Genomic DNA, 6000 nt, shown 5'->3' on the forward strand with positions numbered 1-6000 from the left:
TAACTTCCAGTCCCATCCATGTTCTCGCAAAATACATGGTCTTGCTCTTTTTTATGGCTGCATAGTATTCCGTGGTGTATATGTACCACATTTTCTTTATCCAATCTGAAGAGACAGTTGTTGATGTGAAGATGGTTTCTCCATTGATTTCAATTCCAAAACTAAGATTTTTAAGAGGGACGGAAAAAAAAAATAAGATCTTGCCTTTGTTATCACAAATTATCTTTTCTCTAAGAGGTGTAAACCCTTCTACATACAACGTCTCATTTTCTTAGTTTTGGGGCTGGAAGTAGGGAAGCTTTTGACTTAAAATAGCTGTAAGGGAACAGTGGCCCCTTGGAGCCTGCCCCCTCGCCGCTCTTCAGCCCCATCCCTTGGCAGCAGTGTTCAGGCATGTGGGAAGATCAGGGGCTTGTACCAAGGAGCAGAGAGAATGGAAGACGTGGAGTTGAAAGGGATTAGGAGGTGCCATGAATAGACTGTGGGGCTGTTAGGTTTGGGGAATGAGACCAGGGTGGATGCCCAGGCCTCTGGCTCGGGTAGGAGCAGAGTCACACAGGGAACCCACAGGAGGCAGGACAGCAGGATGGAGGGAGGTGAGGGGACCTTCGGAGGCATCGGGAGGCAGGCACCGTGTGGGGATGGGAAACTCCGGACTGGAGCTCTGGATGTGCATTTGGGTGTGGTCAGCGCATAGAAGCCAACTGAAGCTACCAGAGTGGATGAGATCAGCCTTCCGGGTGGTATTGAGCGGGTGCAGAGAAACCAGGGCAGGGTCCCTGGGAGCCAGCCACCAAGGCCAAGCTGTGTGCCCCTGCGCATAAGCCAGTGCACAGTAAACACCTCTGCTTCTGGGTGCAGCTTCCTGACCACGGCCGCTCTTCAGCATCACCTGGGGAGCTTTAAAAACTGCTGGCAGCGGACAACACCCCAGTCACACCAGAATCTCCAAGGCTGGGACCGAGAGGTCATATTTTCCAGTACTTCCCGGGTGACCCCAGTGAGAAGCACTGAATTGTCAGGGGAAGAAAGAGGCTTCCCTCTGCGGCTCGTGCTCCGCCCCTCCTCACTTACCTGCTGCTGTGAGACCCCCACCCCCCATACACGCAGGCAGGGATTTTTCCCCCCAACTTCCAAGCACGTGCTGTTGTCAACACCACCTGGTGCTACCGCCCTGACTGGGTGCATTTCCCGGTTGGAGTGACCCTGCTCGGGAGGACCCCTCCCTGTTCCTCTTCGTGCCCTTGCTGCTCTGGCAGAGGGTATGGTGCCCAGCCGGCATCAGTATAGATCTGCTCACTGCACAGGGCGGAGCTCCATTTCCAGCGGCCCTTAAGCACGCCTTGTGTTTTCTGCTGAATTTCCCTCCTGCCGTGATTTTCTCCCGCACACCGACTAGAACCCAGGGTTCCCGGCTCAGAGGCCCTTTGAATGTGCATTTTATGCACAAGCTTTTTTGTAGAAGCACAGAATGTTTAAGCTGGAGAATCACTTAATACTTGGCTGTGATCTACCAGAGAGCTGATTTTATTCAACGTTTTTTTAAAATCAAAGATGAAATGAGAAGAGGAGAGAGTTCCTTGATGCTGTCACATTTTGTCTGCCTCACTGATGAAAGCTCGGGCAAATTCCCGGCTTGGCGTTTCTCCTCAGCAGCTGGTCTTCTCGGCTCGGCTGTGAAATAGACTAGCTTCTCGAGTCCACTAGCAGGTGCTATACTTAACCTGTGAATTGACTTGAGACTTGAGATTTTGATTCATTTGAATTTTGTTTTGCCATCAGTTATTGGGGTACAGGTGGCATTTGGTTACATGAGCAAGTTTGTTAGTGGTGATTCGTGAGATTTTGGTGCGCCCATCACCCCAGCAGTATGCACTGCACCCTACTTGTCATGTTTATTCCTTGCCCCCTCCCACTCTTCCCCCAAATCCCCAAAGTCCACTGTATCATTCTTATGCCTTCGCGTCCTCCTAGCTTAGCTCCCACATATCAGTGAGAACACACAACGTCTGGTTTTCCATTCCTGAGTTACTTCACTTAGAGTAATAGTCTCCAATCTCATCCAGGTCACTGCAAATGCTGTTAATTCATTCCTTTTTATGGCTGAGTAGTATTCCATCATATATATATATATGGTATATATACACACATATATATATGTATCTATGTATGTGTATATACACCACAGTTTCTTTATCTACTCATTGATAGATGGGCATTTGGGTTGGTTCCACAATCTTGCAATTGTGAATTGTGCTGCTATAAACATGTGTGTGCAAGCATCTTTTTTGAATAATGACTTCTTTTATTCTGGGTAGATACAGTAGTGGCATTGCTGGACCAAATGGTAGTTCTACTTTTAGTTCTTTAAGGGATCTCACACTGTTTCCATCGTGGTTGTACTAGTTTACATTCCCACAGCAGTGTACAGATGGTCCCTGATCACTCCAAAAAGTAAAATCCTAGTGGCAACACCAAAACAAAGTGCCCACAAATGCGAGTCACCCCCACATTCAGCAGGACGAAGGGCGGGAGGTCTGGTGCTTTGTCTGACATAGAAGTGATAGCCCGTGAAGGACACAAGTGAAGCCTCGGGGATTCAAAGATCGGTCCTAACTGTTAGCAGCACATATCCAAGTCATGCAGCACCGAAGTATGTTTGTGGCAGCAAATACACATAGGTTGGCAGCAACCTCAGTTCTTGCCTCTTCAGAAGAAAGAATTCGACCAAGGAGACAGATGGCAGAAGGAGAGGCCAAGCTCGGCAAGTTTTAGAGCAGGAGTGAATGTTTATTAGAAAGTTTTAGAGCAGGAATGAAAGGAAGGAAAGGATACTCGGAGGAGAGCTGGGTGGGCAACTTGAAAGACAAGTACACTGGCCAGGCACGGTGGCTTACACTTGTAATCCCAGCACTTTGGGAGGCCGAGGCGGGCGGATCACTTGAGATTAGGAGTTCAAGACCAGCCTAGCCAACATGGTGAAACCCCATCTCTACTAAAAATACGAAAATTAGCCAGATGTGGTGGCTCACACCTATAAGCCCAGCTACTTGGAAGGTGAGGCAGGAGAATTGCTTGAGCCTGGGAGGCAGAGGTTGCAGTCAGTCAGCCAAGATTGTGCCACTGTACTCCAGCTTGGGTTTTATACGATGGCATTCTTCCAGGGTCCTGCATCCCTTCTCCCCTGATTCTTCCCTTGCAGTGGGCTGTTCACATGCACAGTGGCCTGCTGGCACTTGGGAGGGAGCATGCAGTGTGTTTTGGGGAGTCGTGCTCATGCTCGCTTGAGACATTCTTCCTTACCAATCAAATGTCCCTGGAAGGTCATAGACCAGTTAAACTCCACCATTTTGCCTCTTAATACACATGGTTGAGCCCACTCCCCCAACTCCTGAGATATTATTGGGAAGCTGCTGATCACCAGCTTCCGGTGTTTCTGTTTATTGGGAGACTGTCTTTCCCTGGTGCTGGCTGTGACCAATTACCATTATAGAGAGACAGTAAGCTACCACCTGTCCATCACGGGATGGTCACCTGACACTCCTGGTGTGTGTGTGTGTATGTTTATTGGAAGGAGCCCTCTCCTCCCTGCTCAGGCCTGACTCGCTCCCCACTGTAACATAACCACATACAGGTATTGATCGATTTACAACCTATGCAACTTACAACCATTCGACTTTACGACCACAATCGCTAGCCACGACTGCTCCGCGTCTGGCAGCACAAACGTTGCCCAGCTGGGTGTACGACAGTGCGGACCAGCTTCCGGCAGCACTACCATCTCCGCGTGCATATAGCCTACTCAACTTACGACCAAATCGTGTTACGACTGGTCTGTCGGAACCAATCGTGGTCGTAAGTCGAGCACTAGCTGTACTCGTCGCTGGGGCCTTGGTTCTCAGCTCTGAAGCAGAGGCCCTGGGGCTGGCCCCTCACACTCGTGGTGAGAATAGATGAGGGAACCCATGGAGGCTGCCTCAACTGCCACGACAGACTCGGTAGCCCTCAGCCTGGCCTCAGTCCTGCTTCTGCCACACTGGACCTACGTGAACCAGGCTGCCACTTAATGTCTGCAAGCCCCAGTTTCCTCATCTGCAAACAGGGATGATGTTGGAAACAGATGCTCCTGCAAAGAAAAGTCAGCACTGAGACAAAGGATCTCTCACCAAGGCAATTTTGCTTTCTGCCAAAAGGTTGCTCCGTTAGCTCTCTTGCTACAAGAGTGCAGCGAACAAAGGAAAAGCAGACATATTTGTGTTTTATGCATTTGGGGTCATCTTTACTGCTGCGTCTGATTTCTGCTGGTTGGAGCTAGACTTCACAATCTAACCTTAAACTTGGTTGGCTAACAACTAACGTTTCTAAACAGGTAAAAGCCATGGAGAACAAAAGGAAAAGAGGAAGTCTAAATAAGGAAGGAACAGGAAGTTGCTTTTGAAAGGACTTAGAAAAGTAATACATAAATATCTTGGGCAAAGTACAAGGACATAGAATGTACTACATGCCTGTGAGCATGTCTAGCATAAATATCTTAGTTAAAGCACAAGGATATAGAATGTACTTATTCTTTTATGTCTAACAGCTACATAGGATAAGGCTTAACAAAGGGTCACTGGTAAAAAGCAAGAAGGCTTTGAAGAAAGTCTTTGAAAGAGACTATTACTTCTAGCATTTATTACTATTATTATTCTTTAACAAGAAGGGAAACTTTGAAGCGGAACTTTTCCACTTCCCACAGATGATAACAATGGTTCCCACCTCATAGGGTTCAGATGAGATGAGCAGTTTATTGTACACGTGTGCGGGCCTCCAGGAGGAGGCAGTGCCAGGTGTGCGCTGACTCTGGTCATGTGTGAGCCTGGGCACAGCATGGGTGGCTGACGCCTGGCACACATCTGCCAGCTCACTCACTGTAGTTATCACACCACACTGGCTCAGGGGCCAGGATCGAAATTTGGGATTCTGAGTTCCTAAACTCTGTGACTCTGGGTCTACAAAATATCACCGACCGAAAGGTGCTCGGCGGGCACTCATTTCTCCCGGAGCGTCCGTGTGTGTTGGGCCAACGCAAGGATCCCGTTCAATCAGTGTCCGTGTCTGCCTTTGAAGGCGCATAACCTGCTTCACAGCCCCGACTTGCCACTTCACACATAATGACAGGGAAGCAGACACAGTACAGTGTCCCTAGTGATTTTTCCACCACTCATTGAATGACTGTCTTGGTTTAAAATCATGCCTGCTGCCTTAATGATGTTTTAAGAAATATAAAAATAGGAGTACATAACGCTGTATTCACCACGGCTTTTATCTGTCACAATTTCACACAAAGCACAAATTGTTGCAAAAATACCTGAACTTCACTATCATGGGGGTGCTTTGAAGAGATTGTTAGGTGTACAGCAGTTATTCATGGGCCCAGGGTAAGTCCCATCCCAGCTCTGTGACGGGGCCCTGCTTGCCCAGAGGGGCTCAGAGCCGCCTTTCAGGGGGAGCCTGGGCCACAAAGGCACAGCCAAACAGAGACGAACAAATAGCATCGTGGGGGCCCGAGTGCTGAAACAGTTTTCCTCGTGGTAAGCAAACTTGAATAAACCCGGGAACGGCCAGAAGGCTGTAATTAAAACTCGTGGCCCAGTTCTCCATTCATTTTCAGCAGAAAACTGTGGGTTTCTTTCAAGCAAAACCGAGAGGATGTTGGGGCCCAAGAGCAGAATGTTTGTCCTCAAGTTTGTCCTGCCTGTCAGAACAGGCCTGAGAGAGGAGGGGGCAGGGAAGGGAGGGGGACTTGTCCTGCTGTGAGGAAGGGGACGTGGTGGGGCAGGCTGAGAGCTGCAGAGCATAATCCTGCACCTGTGCCACAGAGCTGTGGAACCCCACAGCGAGCGTCTAGTCCTGCTCCTGGGAGAGCAGATGCACACCCCATAGGGAAGCACTTGATAACCAGGGCTCTGCACACCCAGAGGCAACTGCATTTACACCAGGGCTCTGCACACCCAGAGG

General features: G+C 49.1%; 1 protein-coding gene across 1 annotated transcript in view; it reads left to right on the forward strand.

Moving 5' to 3' along the window:
• The window catches only part of IQCA1 (IQ motif containing with AAA domain 1), a 170849-nt gene that overhangs the window by 145364 nt on the left and 19485 nt on the right, over nucleotides 1-6000 (forward strand). The window lies entirely within an intron of this gene.

This window comes from Sapajus apella, unplaced genomic scaffold, assembly GCF_009761245.1.
Source record: "Sapajus apella isolate SASKATOON/1434 unplaced genomic scaffold, GSC_monkey_1.0 scaffold10, whole genome shotgun sequence".
NCBI classification, from domain to species: domain Eukaryota; kingdom Metazoa; phylum Chordata; class Mammalia; order Primates; family Cebidae; genus Sapajus; species Sapajus apella.